General features: G+C 34.9%; 1 pseudogene across 1 annotated transcript; it reads right to left on the bottom strand.

Annotated features, from left to right (window-relative positions):
• Positions 1-8,995: 8,995 nt before the first annotated feature.
• On the bottom strand, positions 8,996-16,925 carry LOC149226041 (monofunctional isopimaradiene synthase, chloroplastic-like; annotated as a pseudogene). The gene is made up of 15 exons (XR_016247713.1): positions 16,720-16,925; positions 16,565-16,639; positions 16,312-16,403; positions 15,902-16,217; positions 15,356-15,539; positions 14,559-14,776; positions 14,308-14,428; positions 14,101-14,213; positions 13,430-13,659; positions 11,466-11,578; positions 11,261-11,359; positions 10,912-11,127; positions 9,908-10,046; positions 9,590-9,806; positions 8,996-9,483 (listed from the first exon to the last, which is right to left on the bottom strand). The product of XR_016247713.1 is annotated as a monofunctional isopimaradiene synthase, chloroplastic-like (transcript).
• Positions 16,926-17,874: the final 949 nt, after the last annotated feature.

Genomic DNA, 17,874 nt, shown 5'->3' with positions numbered 1-17,874 from the left:
TAAATCCATGACTAGATAATAAGCCACTTCGAGGGGGAGATCTCTCTTTACTTAACATAAATGAAAAATTCTTGGATGTTTCTAATGGCAACACCTCCTTGCTATATATTCGAGTCTAAAGCATCAAAATATAATTAGCTCTTACATAATAATAATCTAAGGGCACAACAATAACAATATTGGGTTTCTTTGGGGCACACAATAAAAATATAGGGGCTACACTCGTATTAGAAGGACTTCACATGCCCCTCTCCTTAAAACTAATGTTGTACTCAACACTTGAGTAGTTTTGGATGCTTCTGTATAAAATACTCATCCTCCCATGTGGAATCTTCAACATGTAAGCTCTTGCACTTAATGAGATACTCTGAAATTGATTGATTATGTTGTTGTCGAATTCTTTTTTCTGTGATTTCTTTAGGCTCTACTATGATTTTTCCTTCCTCCTGAAGTTCTAGAAATCTAGTTTGAACTGGGAGCTTGTCATGTATAACCTTTTTTAAGCATGAAACATGAAACATGACAGCTAGTTTACAAATCAGATCTGAACTATTGGTGAAATGTTTGCAAAAAAATAGCATATTTGAATTTCTTGCACAAAATTACGTAAATTAAAAAAAAATGGTCAAATCAGAGTCTCGATGAGGGAGATATCGTTGATTTAAAATGAGTTATGTTGTAGAAATGTTTCTGATGACAATTTGTGGATGATGACTCTCCAATAATATTTTGTAGTTTTTGTACAGAATTTAAGAAAACCACTTGTATATCTGAGCTCTTCTTGAAAAATAACCAAATTTCAAAAACCAAATTGGTCAAATAAGAGTTCATATGAGGGAGCTATTTCCAATTTAAAATCAATGCTTTTTAAAGAATTTTTTGTGACAACGAGACAGTTCCAGCACGAATATGAGTTACTAGAGTACCTAGATCAGGATTTCAATCACATGGGAAGATGCAGAATTGTTGTTCCTTTTCCAATAATATGTTATAATACGGATTCTAATTTATATTGTTCGAGATATGTCCATTGAAATTTTCGCCAAAGTAAGTGAGTTTCTTCAAAACCCTTACTCTATTTTAGGGATTCTAGCAAGAGAAAGTTTACAAGAAAAATTGATGGCCCTAATATTGAAAAATCTATACAATATCACAAGTCTAAATCCAAGAATTTTTGGATAGTCGACAATTTCTTGATATGGAATATGAGGCTGATAAATGGTGGTTCTCACTAGATAGTTCAGTGTGACAACTTACTAGTGAACAACTTGAAAAAATCCTTTTGGAAAATTGGTATCATACTCAAAAGAAGGACAATAAGAAACATAACGGGTTATTTTTTACTAATATCTCCATATTACATGATCATGGATGTATTCAGAAGGAGAAAATCATTATGGCTATTTTCCCTAGTTGCAAGCAAAATCTAATTCATCTCAAATTTCCCACACACTTGCAATTTCTAGCACAACATACTAAAAGAACACACGTTGATGGGGCACATATTAAAATATTTATTGACTTGAATGTGGCCATGGATAAATATGTATTACATGTTGAATTTTATGCTTTAGACATGGATGAGGTAGATATTGTTTTGGGTTATCCCTAGATGGATTCAGCTGGTACTATCAATATTAATGTACAGAAGAAATTCCTAAAGCTCTAATATAAAACGAAGAAGATTACATTGCAGGATATTTCCATCACTAAATAGGTAGAATCCAATGAGGCCAAAGAAGAAAACTCTATAGGTACTGACACATCAGATGAGGAGTTTGTGGTGGAAGCAATAGTGGAAGACAATAAACAAACGCAGGTACCATAAAAGGAACCCGATACCACTCAGGCTCCATCAGGTGGGGAATTTAAGAAAGATACACCATCAATTAAAACTTCATCTTATCACCACCTGCACCACCCAACAAGACAACAACCAGAAAGGTGGCAAAGAATTAGCAACAAGGATGACAACCCATGGAAGACAAATAGAAAGGTGCAAGGATCCACCCACAACACATCAACACAGAGGAACTACAAGAACTAACTCCATCTCAACTGAGCGAGGCACTGGCTAGATTGAGTGTCCACCTTTCTCTTGGATGGCTAGATGCCCATGCATGGTATCATTGCACTACTCTTTTGAGTAGATCATATTATTTTTGTTCTTCTCATGTTTCGGGGATGAAAGATGATTAAGGGGGTGGAATGTAGTATACCTAGGGGGGATAATATGGAGTACAAAGGGAGGTACCCAAGGTAATAATGTGATGTAAGGATAATAAATAAATGGGCCATAGTTAATAAATAAAGCGGTTAGCCCGCATAATGCAAGGGACCACAAGTAGTTAGGAAATAATGTAATAATCACATAGTATTGGATATATGGTATTGAGAGACCCATGGTTATTATGCATGGTATTGTATGTATGAAGCCTATATAGAGGCTAGATAATCTTATTTGAGAAATGTCAAATAATGTTTTGTATTGACAGACATTATGTTGTGGAGTGATCTCCTTCCTTAAGGAGTAGTTGTATGGTCTCATAATTTTGATATATCATGTTGCATTTCTTCTTCTTCTTCATGTGTCATAGTAGAACGTTTGGGTTGCTTACTAGGTGTTTAAATTTTATTTCTTCGGGTCATCAATTAATGATATTTATGCTTCAATATTCCCTTTGAATCACTTCAAATTAATTTTTCAAACAAAACTTATGCAATTGTTTTTTTCTAAATACACACAATTTTCTTGCCTTGTAGGATCTCAATATTGAACCTATTGTACCTAAGTGGTTTAAGATCCCCAAGATATGAAATATCTTCTTGTGGTATCCCTATGAGTCCTCTCTGCAACCCTACAAATTTTATTGAGATTGGATTCTTCAAGAAATATTTATGCCCAATCTCCCACGATGAACTGATTATATACTCGTTCAGTAGATAGAAATTGTATGGCATTCCACATGTAACTATTTTGAACTTCGGCCCTAGAAATGATACCTAAAAAATGACAATCTACCATATTTCTGTCATTTTTTACGAAATTCAAATTTGATGCTCAAAGAAAAAGTTATGACTATTTTCCCAAGGTCAACAGTTTGAGATGGAATTCTGGAGCCTGCAAAAAGCATAACTTCCTCGGATCATATCTCCGAAAATATAACAAGCCAAGATTGAAATTCACACACGAGGTTCACCAATTTTTTGGCTCCATGGGATTTTAATTTTAGATTACGAATCTTTGTAGAAAAACATTTATAGTGAAAAATCCAGAATTTCCTGTTTGAAGCAGTGAAACCCTAGAATCCAAAGCTTTGATACCAAATGTTATTCAACTAGCTCACAAGTAGACAGATCAATGACTTAAAAAGTATCCTCTTTGAGGGGGAAACCTCCTTTACATTACATAAATGAACAATTCTTGGATGATTCAAATTAAAAACATCCTTTCTATATATAGGAGTCTAAGGGGTCACAATATGAAGAGAGCCTACATAACAATAATAATGTAAGGGCACAACAATAACAATAGTTGGCTTCTATGGGGCACACTAATCACAATATGAGGGATACATGGTCACAACGATAGCAATAAGCGGGCTACAATAGTACTATAGGTACCTAACATAGATGATGAGATATGTGATATTGGATATGATTTGATGATAGGATACACATGACATGATGCAGGTGGAATTCTCCCTAGTTGAGAGGGACTGTTTAAAATATGAAAGTACAGTCAAATTAAACTTTGGAAAAATCACCTGATGAAGATAATGATTGCATTGAATTCCTTTTTTTGAGTGAACCAAATTGAACTAATGATCACTCAAATCGGATAAGGGAAAGTGTACTTATGAAGAAAAGCCCACATGTGCACATTTGATAAGGTCGACCCTAAAGAAAAGTGGAGCACCTTGAAAGGTTATAAATACAAGTTTCCTCTACCTCATTTGGACACAATGATTACACTCTTCTATCTTTTCTATTGGCTCGCACAGGTTTGAGGCTCGTCCACGGAGGATCAGGTTCCTACTAAGGTGAAATTGCTGGGTCTGAAGCTCGCATCTCTAATCTACGATTTTGGGTCCCAATCATATGAATATAACAAGAAGTATTTGATTGTAGTCACACACAAAAAATCTTATCCATGAAACTAAAGCCTTCTAGTCGCATGTGCAACTCTCCATCCATGCAACTGGGGGTTTAGGGTTTCCACAGTCTAGATTTGACCCCGGTCACTTGCATGTCAGGCTTAAGGGAGCAACTAGGAAAGACATAGTCGCTCGAATGACACCTCCTCCATGTGACTGAGATCTAAAGGATGAAATCTCAGTCTTCCAAATATTTTGCTCAGTGAGAGCAGGGTTTGATAGTTGACTGTAGACAATGACAGTTCATTATAGTCTTTAGAATCAGAGTTTTGAGCATATACATTGTTGGGTTCATTTCATGGATGTTGTAGTTGTTTTGTTGGTTAGTTGAATAGATGAAGATATGTATCATTTTATTCTATTTTACTGAATTATTTGATGGCATTCTAAGAAGAATAATTCGTAATGGTTTTCCCCATAGTGGGTTTTTCCCTAGTCTCTGACCAATCCTGGTGTCTCTATGTGTGAACGATTTTCTTCTATTGTTCCTTTATGTTATGTTGCATTGATGATGATGATATTGTTCTTTTTACATAGCTGCATATGATGATGAATAAGGATGTAAATATAAATAATGTTGTGATTTTTTAGGGTGAACTTAATGTATTAATGAAGAAATGAAATTATCAAAGGAAACAATATAGCGCTATGAAAATTAAAACATCCTTGTCTTTGAATTGTTTTTTGCTAGATGAATTATAAATTGGTGCAATCTGTAACAGGATGTAGAGTGATTGGTCTGTGGATCATAAAATTTTTGTGGCATTAACAATCAACCAGCTATTTAAGGCAACATCAAATTTCATCTCTAAAGTTCTCACTGTCAGTATCATAAATAGGTTCTTCATAAAAATAAAAATAAGCAATTTTTTTCTGACTTATGATTACCAATCACAAAGAGAGAATAAACAAATTTATGAACTTGTCTACATAATAATGATAGGAGAAATACCTCAACCACAGTTGACAAAGAATTTTCAACTTTTTGAGCTCTCCCTTGACAATTTTCTTTCCCATTCTTTATTTCTCATATATCATGCTTTGTTGATGCAGTATTTGGAGGGTTTCAAAACTTGCAAGTGTTGTACTGGAAATAAGAACTGCATACCAACACAACCCATTTTTGACAAAAATGAACCCATCTGGATCTTACTTCACACCTACTCTAGATTTCACTTCCCACCACATCACTTATCTTGTAAAATCTAAAATTTGTAAAATATCGATATAACCCACATCAAATTCATAACCTGTAATTACACTTGGACATGCCCAATATTAATATCGATGGTTGAATGAAGGAACAAAGAATAACATGTAAGCCATCAAACATTACCCTACATATTCATTGTCGTGTGTAGCAATAATATTGATGGTTGAATGAAGGAGTGAATTATATATATCTTTTGAGGAATTTTCTATTATTATTTTTTCTATTCAATTCTCAAAAGTTAGTAAATTGTAGTTATTTAGAGTGTAAATGGAATGTAGTGTAGGAGGTGATTTGTCAATTATTCCTTCCCCATAAAATCCCTAACTTGTAATTTTTTATAATATCCCTTAGGAGACCTGTTTTTTTTACCTCAAAATCTCTCTATTGATGAAACCGCAAAGAAACAATAATATTTACAACATGTAAAACCTAGATTTAAACAAAAAACAATGCTTTGTTTTAACAACAAACTATAGATGAGTTGCCGCCACTACAGGGAAATAGGGGAGTTTCCACAAATTTTGTTCATAGCATTGTATCCATACATATATGCTCACATATAGATCAACATATGAACTGTCAAGACATATTCCATTGGCTATAGTTTAGCTATTAACAAATAAAGGCTTGGATATAAAAGAATCGCTCTTAAAATTTCCCCTTCACTTCACAACACAAAGGGTAGCTATCACAATTATGCAATCATAAGAAATGACATAAAATATTACAACAACCTAAAATTCCAACCAACAATTTCCTAGCAAACATTCCGTGAGTTATAACTCACATCTCGAGGTGGTTCCTAAACATTCAAATGTAATCATCAAATTTCGTGCGATTATCATATATTCACTTCTTTGACTTCATGAAGTAGTTTCAACAGAGAACAACTATTAATAGTGGAGAACTACACCTAAACAAGAAACAACTACAATTGCATTGTAACTTTGTCTTTGCATGCTTCTTCTCTCTTAATCATCCTTATTTATACAAAATTTTAAGTTCGTTACTTGGATTAAAGAAATAAATTATACCTTCATATTTATGGTGGTGGTTGCCCCTTGGATTGAGCTAAGTCAATGGTTCCTTTTTTAATTTTAATGGGATCCAATGGTGGAGGTGATACTCCCACTTCAGGCATGAATTAATTAGTAACTCTAATACTTAAGGACATTCACATCCTTGTATTTGTGTTCATACCCATAAGTAGAGGTTCAATATCATAAAATTTATTTTTCTCACCTTATGACTCTACATGAACAACAAAATTATATACATAGAACACTAGTGGTAAGCTCTTGTTTAATTTCAAGGCAAGCTAAACTCTTCGAACAAGATGGTTTATGATTTGGAATATTGAATTTAGATTAATGTTACACTTAATTGTAATGTATTCATCTACCCCAACTTGTAGGAGTAGATAGAGTTTTAAGATGGCATGTCATTGTATTTTGCTTCTACCACGATACTTATGACAATTTTGAGTTTTGTGGTGAGCATATATTTTTGCAATGGACTTATAACAAAAAATTCTAGTTCAGGGAAATAGTTGGAAGATATCAATATTCAAATAGGAAATGGTGTCACCTTTTGTCTTTTGTGAAATGGGATTGGTCTATGAAGGAGAAGTCATAGTGGAGAAAAGAAGGTATGGTTTGTACTTATATTTTGAACATTGGTATTTTTCTAGCTCTATTGGGATTTGATTTATAGCTATGGGATACTTGAAGTGGCTACTTTGTTCAAGGGTTGTATGTGTTGATTGTTGTGGATGTAAGGTAAAATATGGCGATCGTTGTGGATGTAAAGTAAAATATGGCGTATCTTTATCCCTTATTGAAAGTTGACTACTGTTTTTTATGTGTTTCTTAGATTCAAAATGTAATTGTGATAAATATCATTGTATTGAAACTTGGCATGACCATGTGTGGATGCTTGGATTTCTAGTGAAGATGATGAATTCAAGTTTGCTTCCAAATTGTGTATGCACTATGACCTTATAGCTTGATTTTGCTACATCATATTTGTCCTAAACACTTTTGGTAGGTCTTGGGACACTCTTCTTTGTGCATGACTTTGAATTGTGGAGTCAATTGCATATTTTCATAACACACTAGATTAATTTTGAAAAGTCATAGCTTGATTTTGCTACATCATATTTGTCCTAAACACTTTTGGTAGGTCTTGGGACACTCTTCTTTGTGCATGACTTTGAATTGTGGAGTCAATTGCATATTTTCGTAACACACTAGATTAACTTTGAAATCATAAATTAGTTGTACAAGATACATTATACAAGGCTCGTATTAATCAATATCTAAAGTGGTTCTCAACCATTGCCAAAAATATGATCAGCCCTTCGATGAAAAAAACTCCTTTCATTCTGAGAGAACTCTCGAGGGTTCATGGGATGAGAGTGTTAAGTTCAATGAAAAGGGTAACTAACAAAACTCCATGAGTAAACTACATTGTTATGAGAAGAAATCTCCACGGAATGAGCTAATCCACACACACGCTTCATCTTTCCACATATCATGCTATTTATGAGAGTTTTCTTTTAAAGAAAAAAACCTCACAATAATCACATCCAACATTTCAATAGATTTTGGCATCTCAATAGTTGTTCTTCCAACTCCTTTTGCGCATTATTGATGTATCACTTCTTGGACTATAACTAAATTTTCCCTTTCAACGTGCACACTTTGACAAGCTTAGCAGTTGCAAAGTATTGTTGTCACTTTATTGGCATTCATTGAAGCAGTGGGACATGGTTGTTGACTAATATGACGAAAAATCTGAGCATTAGTAGTTGTGGAGTTTTTTCAGTTGAATAGCCCATTGTGATTGAGTGACATGGCAACAAAAATATTGTATCCTCTTAGTAAGAGTCATGCTGGTCAATTGTAATCTGGCTTTGTGGTGGCTTATCCACTGTTGATTATTTTCAAGTTACTGCTCAAAGGATTCTGCCTACAATCATACTTCAAAGAATTCCATAAGCTACAAACTTCAAAAAGACTTCATGAAGTGAGTAATGTCATGGTGTATTGATGTGTTGGGAAGTCATCAAATATGCCCTAAATTATTATATAAATACTTGCATTCACCACATTTTTTTTTTTCAAACTTCTCTTTCATCCTATAGAACATGGAAACATGTCCTCGGTTGTCCATTTATGATGAAGGCGTTGGGAGAATTTGACATTGAATTGATTTACATGTGAGATGATTTCTTCTTTCATTAAAAAAAATATTAAACCAGGGTAATTTTGTTAAAAATTATATAAATTTAAAATACCAAAATCTAAGTTTGAGATGTATAACTTACACAATTGTCAAAAGGAATTTTTATCTTATATGTAATGATTATATGGGATGAATATACTTATGCATTAAAAAAAATTGGAGAATTGGAAAATTTTCAAAATTTGTATACCTTGTTTGTATTTCAAAATTTGTATAACCTGATTGTGTTGGAAAACAGGGAAATTTTCAAAATCTCTATAACCTGATTGTATTGGAAATTTTCAAAATTTGTACAAACTGATTGATATTTAAAAAAGCAAACAAAACATAAAAATAAATTAAGTATTGCTCTTAAAAATTAATTTCCATTTTTCAAAAATTCAGTTTAATGTAGAAAAATCTTTATAAATTAATCAATATCTTTATAAACTAGTCAAATTCAATAACACATCTGACTTGGCGACTTTGCATCGGCGCTAGCCGTTTATTCTGCAGGGGGCAGGTGGTGTATAATAGTTTATTGAATTCTAGGCACCCTGCAGGTGGTGTACAATAGTTTATTGAATTCTAGGCAACCGGTTCGAAGAGGACCTTTTGAACGCGCTCTTTAATTTCCATATCATGCGAATGTGTGAAACCGTCTCGTTCCTTGTAAAACAGCTGCATTAATCTTACATGATCAAAAAACAGTCTCCTGCAATTGTTCGGCACGTACTGTTTTGTTTTGAGATATTCGCACTTAAAATCTGCGATGGCTTTTTCCAGGAGAGTATAAACATATTCGAGAGCTTCTTCCTCTGAGATTTCTGGATGCTCCTTCATGTAACACTGAATGGCAGAAACCACCTCGCCTTGACCTCTCTCCGCCTGCATTAATCAATAGTAAAATTAGTGACCGTCCAGATAAATAAATAAATTACAAGTGCTGCTGCTTAAGAAGAAAAGATGGATTATAAGAGATTGAGTACACTGCCTGGTAAGTTTTGGTATCATTCAGCAAACGCCCTATAATCTATTTGGGAGAGTATGTGATCTGTAAGAAGCTCTCCAGTGAAAAGAACACAAATCAGAATGAGAGTCGGCCCTGATACAGAGATACTAGCGGTCGCTATGTATTCATGGAACGACGGCACAAATTCAGCTTCCGACCATTCTGCTTCGTTCGTGTAAGCTTCAAGCACGAGCTCCCACTGCATAAGTTCATATATAATCAACTTATCTATACTTTCGTGGAAAATGGAAAGCTCCATTAATAATATCAAACTTGTAAGTTTAATTATATTATACATACTAAATTTCTAATGTAACCGAGCACGTCATGACCCTGTCTCTCGCGCCCTTCTTGCGCTATTTCATTAACCAGATTGTACAGAGCAAGGAAGCATATTTTCATGTGCTCTTGCATTCGGTCTAACAGAGACAGATCCCATCTAAAGCAACAAAGAGTCAGGAATGTGCATGTATATATAGTTAATAATTAGTAATTATTGCATCCAGAGTTATCGAAATTTATAGAGGGTTAGTTAAGTGAGTCAAGTATAGAATAATGTGTGACTTACTCTGGTCATTTTAAGTGCAAGAGCTTTAGCTAGAATTTTGTATGAGTCAGTTAACTGAAGTATAAGTTAGTTAGAGTTTAGTTTTTTTATTGATAAAAGTAAAATATAGTGTATGTTTGCATCTTAAATTATTTTGACTTAGTCACTAATTGAAATATGATAAATACCATGGGTTCATTATAATAAGTCAAATAAAATAAAAAAAAAGATAAATACTCTATAATGGGTTCATTATAATAAGTCAAATAAAAAAAGATAAATATCTCATAATGAGTTCATTATAGAATTGAGGCTGCTGTGATCTATAACAAATTTATCATAAATGTTTTTGTTGATAATCACATCAAAATTCATTTGTCTACGGGTTTAGAACTAGTAAGTGTGGTTCATGGTCAACACAAGATGAAGAACCAGATCATGGCAGCAAATTAAATAGAGAGATCCATCATGGTAGCTGTTTCTTTCTAGCCGTTTGAATGATGGGTCTCTCTATTTAATTTGCTGCCATGATCTGGTCCTTCATCTTATCTTAACGATAAACCACACTTGCGAATTCATTATAATCAAATCAAATTTTGTATGATTAATAGAAAAACCAAAACTCTGTATTATTGTTTGTGTGTGAAATTTTGTCGCTCCTCTTTTACCTTTCTATCCTTACAAAAAAAACTAATTAGGCTTTTGATCTATTAAATATATATAAAAAAGAAAGAGATTAAATATACAAAGTCTATACCTTTTAAATGCTTCGTTGAACAGCTTGATGTTTTCTAAAGACGCATGCGTGTCATATAGGTCGTCTAAAATGACCAGACAGACGGTAGTTTTGGTAAAAATGGCTCTACACGTAGCGAGCTCTGGTTCAAACATAGTAGATGCTATTGAGAAATATATTTCAGCCACACGGTCGCGGGTGAAATTGAGCTCTGCAAACCCCGATGATTTCCACCACCTTTGAACAATTCGAGACACACTTAAAGCTTTCAGGCAAGCCGATCGACCATATGATCAGTCGGAACATTGAATTTATAAGAAAAAAACGAATATGAATTGGAACATTGGACTTAAAAAATAGGAAGCAACACCTTCGAAGCTCGAGAATCTCCTTTTGCTGCATGGACTGCACATTATTGAAGTCCAGTTTGGCCAGTTCCAAATATTTTCCGTTGTTAATGTATGGCATACTGCACCCATCAATAATACATTATTAAAATACTTGACGTTAGCATGTTAAAAAACGGCACTATAGACGAAACGAATGTTACAAATATTACAGGGTTTGTATCTTACGTATACATGGTTTTCCCAAGCCATACATCGTTTGGCCCGTAATGTTCAATGTAGCTTCTAGCCTCCAGTCTTGGCAGACTCCTATGCCATGGATATTTGAGCGCGTACTCCACCTGGAAATAAAATTGCCAAAGTATATAGAATATATATATACGATCATCAATTAATTGCCATAGTTTACCCAGTTTTCAAATTGGTCTGGATTGTTAAAAATGGTCGGAATTTAATAAAATAAAATAAAATAAAATAGTAATAAGAATGATTGAATCAAAATTTTAACAGTGGTAAAAGTAAATTCAGTATTAGATAGTCAAAATTTTGAAATTTCAAAGTGTAATTTTTTTTAAAATGAGGGGGTGAGTCTCTAGAGAAGAAGCTGTATTAACCCGAAATTCAACATTTACACTATTTAGCGAGATTGAATTCGCAATATACATATATACAGAAGCATGATTGTTACAATATATGTACATATGCTGCTCTGCAGCTAAGCTAAACAGAACACAATAAGCGGGAGAGCAGCGAAACATGCAGATTCAACATTTACACATATTTAGTGAGATTGAATCCGCAATGTACATATACAGAAGCATGATTGTTACAATATATGTATATATGCTGCTCTGCAGCTAAGCTGAACAGAACACAATAAGCTGCAGAGCAACTAAAACATGCAAATTCAACATTTACACATATTTAGGGAGATTGAATTCGCAATGTACATATATATACAGAAACATGATTGTTACAATATATGTACATATGCTCCTCTGCAGCGAAGCTAAACAAAACACAATAAGCACCAGAGCAGCGAAAACATGCAGCGAGGATAGAACACAATAAGCGGTGATAGAACACAATAAGCGGTGGAGCAGCAAAAACATGCAGTGAGGATAGAACCCGGATCGCCTCTGACCGTTCCCACCACAGGCGGCAGAGCAACGAAGCTAAACAGAACAGAACACAATAAGCTGCAGAGCAGCAAAAACATGCAGCGAGGATAGAAGGATGGTGGCAAAGCAGCAAAAACATGCAGCGAGGATAGAACCCAGGTGGGCCTCGAGGATAGAATCCGGGTGGGCCATGTAGCGAGGATAGAACACAATAAGCGGCAGAGCAGCACAGGCGGCAGAGCAACGAAGCTAAACAGAACAGAACACAATAAGCTGCAGAGCAGCAAAAACATGCAGCGAGGATAGAAGGATGGTGGCAAAGCAGCAAAAACATGCAGCGAGGATAGAAGGATAGAACCCAGGTGGGCCTCGAGGATAGAATCCGGGTGGGCCATGTAGCGAGGATAGAACACAATAAGCGGCAGAGCAGCTAAAACATGCAGCGAGGATAGAACCCGGATCGCCTAGACCGTTCCACCACCGGCCGCAGAGCAGCGAAGCTAAATAGAACAGAACACAATAAGCGGCAGAGTAGCGAAAACATGCAGCAAGGATAGAAGGACGCTGGCAACGGTAGAGCAGCGAAGCTAAACAGAACAGAACACAATAAGCGGCAGAGTAGCGAAAACATGCAGCAAGGATAGAAGGACGCTGGCAGCGGTAGAGCAGCGAAGCTAAACAGAACAGAACACAATAAGCGGCAGAGTAGCGAAAACATGCAGCGAGGATAGAAGGATAGCGAGAATAGAACCCGGGTGGGGAGGCGATAAGCCGACCATTTCCACCACCGGCAAAGCAGCGAAAACATAAAACGAGTATAGAACCCGGGTGGGGAGGCGATAAGCCTACCGTTCCCACCACTCGGGATAAACGCCCAAGTGCTTCGTAGTGTAACTTGTATTTACAAAGTCTTGAAATTCAAGACCTATAACTTGAATTCACAAAAAATAGACCAGAATTTCCATAATTTTCGGAAGCAAATTTGAAAACTGGGCTTAATTGATGGGGAATTTTATAGGTGGCAACAAGACATAGAGATGTTTAAAGATCCGGAAATATTATATTATATACCTCTCCCCGAATGTTCTCTTTCAGACCCCATTTGTCTAATGCGTCCACATTTTCCAGAGCGTTCCGCAGGTACCTTTCGGTACAGAGTTTTGCTTCTTCCATGACCGTTTCTCCCGGCATTGCAACATGTGAGCAACGATTGACATTTAACATGTGTGTTACTCCTCTCTCCGTTTGACCCGAGAAGCGAAAGAACTCCCCATTCTGGTCTCTAAAAGTTTTTAAGACATCTGCCAGAAAAGTTAGTTGATGAGTTTTTTGTTTAAAGGCTTTTCATTGATTATAATGAAAGTACAATGTTCCAGAGAAAATTGGTTGATGAGTGTTTTTTTTCCAAAAGCAGAAAAAACGTTTTTCATTGATTATAATGAAAGCACACTATTCCAGAAAAAACAGAAATCAACACCTACATAACCAGAGTTCATAGGTTCTAGGTAGAGAAAGTTGGTTGATGAGTTTATCAGGCTGAAAAAATTCAAGTACTCGGCTATTGGTTGGCACAATTGCCAGCTAATAATATAGCTGCCAATACATGAACACATGAAGTCGTTTTTTCTTTTATGAAAAAAAAATAATATAGCTGCCAATACATGAACACATGAAGTCGTTTTTTCTTTTATGAAAAAAACAATAATATAGCTGCCAATACATCGGCACTTTGGTTTACCTACCTGCGGATACATTGTATCCATGTAGTCTCAAGATTCGAAGGCCCATCGCCGTAACATCAATGACAGCGACAGCATTCTCTCTCGCCCATCCAATGCCTCTTTCGTCCCAATGGCTGCACATTAATTTCAGAGACAAGAAAATTCTGCCATTAATGACCTAATGATAAGGACCTGAATCGTATAGAATGCAGCTTAAAGACATGATACCTGTAAACATAATCCAATGCGTTTTTGATCTCCTTTTTGAAATGGCGATCGATCCCTAGCCGTTCAACAGTATCAACGGCCCACAGACGTTCCATCAGATCAAGCGGATAGTGACCCGGCACTACATTAATAACAAATTCTCGGTTAGTAATCTTCAATTTAGTTCTTTTTGTCTCTCACAAAAAAAGATAAAATGATAATAAATAAATCAATGCCTTGATCGTAAAATCAAACTGTACTCATGTTCGTACCATGGTTTCCGAATTTCATTAAAACGAAGTTCAAGAATTCCAAGCACTTGGTGTTCCCTGTACGCATGAATACAGCGGCTGTAGATGCTGGCGAGCCGAGGAATGATCCATCCTTGGATTGAAGTTTGATGATTTTGTGCCAGTCTACTATTTCTTGCAGGCCTTCCAAATAATACAACAATATTGTTGGAGCGGTATAGAGAACATAAGTAGAAATCCTGATTCAAACACCACCATGACAGAGAGTTTAGGTAAACAATAACATTGAGAAATGGCAATTTTTGTGTAGAAATTGTTTCTGGATCTATCGCATAAGTATGGGTTGTATTGACATTTCGAAACATAAGTATAGGTGGGGTTGTATTGACATTTTGAATCAATAAATGTGATTTATTCTGATAGAGCATAATTACATATATAATATAACGAATGTAACATTATCTCTTGTATAACTATGGGTTGTATTGATTTTTCAAGTGGTTTATTTTATCTTTTTGATTTTGATGATGAACCATATATATTAGTTCAAAAAATTAATACAATTAATACTTATGCATTAGATCCAGAAACAATTTTTACAAAAAAAATGATAATGAACCATATGTATTAATTTGAAAGATCAATACAATTAATATTTATTCAATAAATCCAGAAACAATTTCTATACAAAACTAATCGCAAAAATCTAAACTCTGAAATAACAACTTTATCAAGAAATATGCGTAGAAAAGCATCATGATCAGATCAGTTTAATTAAGCAACCATTTAAGCTTAACCAGATCAGTTTATTAAGCAACCTTTTAAGCTTAGCCTCTCGCTTCTGAATTATTTGTTTGATGGATGGCAATTCATAAGGCAAATCCACCCATAGGTTTTTTGCTTCGTTCAACATTGCTGGAAACACAATTTCAAATCCACTTGGCCGTTGATCGTCGGCTTCGTCCTCCATCATTCCAATCTGTTTCTTTAAGAATTCAATACCTGCCAGATGATATTTATGATTTATTAAAAATTATAAATATGGCTAACAGTTGGAATTTTCTATTTATTTAGAATAACCATAATATATAGGTAAAGCAAAATAGTTATTTTTTCAAAAAAGTTTTTAGTTATATTAAAATTCATTTGTATAAACTTTTAAAACTAGCAAGTATGATTCATTATCAAAATATTATTATTAAATAATATGTAATTTAAACATAACAAACAATTAAATATATTATTAACAATTAAATATATCAGTATCAAACAATTAAATATATTATTAAAAATTAAATACAACAGTAAAAATTGTGAAACACAGTATGTTTTCACAGTTATTCATATTGGGAGAATTTGCAAACCTTTGTGCACTTGTGTGTCGCCAGTACGCCATAGGGTGAGAGTAATAACGCAGGAAAGAGTAGCCAGCACTCTGTCATATGTTAAGAAATGCTTCTCTTCGCCCCAAGAGCCATCTTCCAACTGATTCTGAAGAATCCACTGGAGTGTTTGAGGAAAGTGAGGGTGGTCAGAGCCATTAACAGCCGGAATCCTGGCTACCCAAGCAGTGTCATACGCAGAGGCATTCGTTTCCCCATCGCCCATACCTCTGAACATACCCTTAATCTCACATATTAATGACTCCACACGCTTCTCTTCCGCCGCTGCTGCTGCCCCCTAAAATTAATAGAATACAGGTCAACGTCAACCGTATTAATTTTACAAAGAAAACATTAATTGACGAACAACAATAGTGAATAATAATACTAACCTTGTTCGATGACATTAGAGAATCAATAATATCATCCTTCCAAACTCCCTCAGGGAATTCTCGTTTCGTAAGTATACCAGCAGAAAGCGAATCTGGACGGATGCAATAAAAGATGACAAGAAATAAAAATTAAACGAAATTAATGGCTTAAAGTAAAAATCGGAATTAATGGTTTGGCAGGATATACGGAATTAATGACTAATGACTTGGTAGGATGTTGAAAGCGTTTAAATTATTACGAGAATAAGCATACCAGTAGTCATATTATTAGAGTGATTAGAAAGGGGAGCTGTGCCTTCTCCGACACAAGCAATGATCTTGCTTGAACCTGCATATTCAAAAATATTAATAAGAAGCCGAGTTGAAACTAACGCCACATAAAACTTCAAATTATATGCCTGTGCCTACCAGATCGTAGGTTCTGTTTGGTGCCACTGCTTCTGGTATTAAGCGTGATGAAAACACATGGAATGCATTGTCTGCTCAGCTGAGGTGCATTCAGTGTCGTAGGAACGGGAAAATGGAATGACAATAAAGAGGAGGGCATGGCCATTTTCTCAAACACGCCACTAGATTTACCAGAAGCAGAGACTCTGCACTATTATATGAAATGTTAAGTTCTTGGAAATCCCTACAAATAAATAAATAATTATAATAACCAATCCTGTGTAGGCTAATTTCTGCCACCAATCACAATGGTTGGTAGGATCGTTGAAAAACTGTTTCAAAATTTCTAGATCTCCTCTACACTTAACTCAACTCTCAACAGACCACTCTACACCCAACTCAACTCCTACAGACCACAGACATAATTGAGATGCCTAAATTTGTCTTTTTCTGAAAGCCACTAGGACCTCAAACTCCTCGCGAATAAAATGCACTTCAATATTTTATTGTAAAGTCGGGAATACAACGCACTTCAACATTTTATTGTAAAGTTGACAAAGAAAGAAAAGTTGACAGGGAAAGAAGGGAAAGAGAAACGTGGAGTAGATATTGTTTTTTTCAATATTTAAATAGATTATGTAAAAAATATTAACAATAAATGATCATTTAATAATAAATGATTAGAGTGAAATTCTACTAAATTGATTTAAATTTTAAGTGAATATAACATCTAGTAAAAAATAGAAATAAATGTCATGATATTTAACAAACAATGAAATTAATATCTCATGAAATAATATATGTACTAAAAATATTTTATCAAAAATATATAACAAATTTTTTATTTAGACACTATACCCTAAAAAAATTTAAGCTCAATATATTAACTAATACCATTAATGTCTTCATCTTATGTAATTTTAAAGCTCAATATGTCAACTAATATTATTAATGTCTTCCCCGGATGCGGGTGTTAATTAAGGCTATTACGGTGATGAGAAGGGGTGACGGCGGGCACGACAGCCACATGGCCCTCTGCAACCATCCCAAGATCACCATGAATGATATTCATGGCACCTCGCATGCGGAATTAATGCTTGCTCTGGTCGAGGCAAGGCCATTACCTACATAACCGTGGAGCCGGAGAGCATACCTGTCATTCTACCCCTGTTTCAC

Source organism: Pinus tabuliformis, chromosome J (assembly GCF_031772625.1).
Source record: "Pinus tabuliformis cultivar Carrire ecotype Pingquan chromosome J, CPIR1, whole genome shotgun sequence".
Lineage (NCBI taxonomy): Eukaryota > Viridiplantae > Streptophyta > Pinopsida > Pinales > Pinaceae > Pinus > Pinus tabuliformis.
The sequence above is the reverse complement of the archived record's forward strand: the minus strand, read 5'-3'. Positions and strand labels throughout refer to the sequence as shown.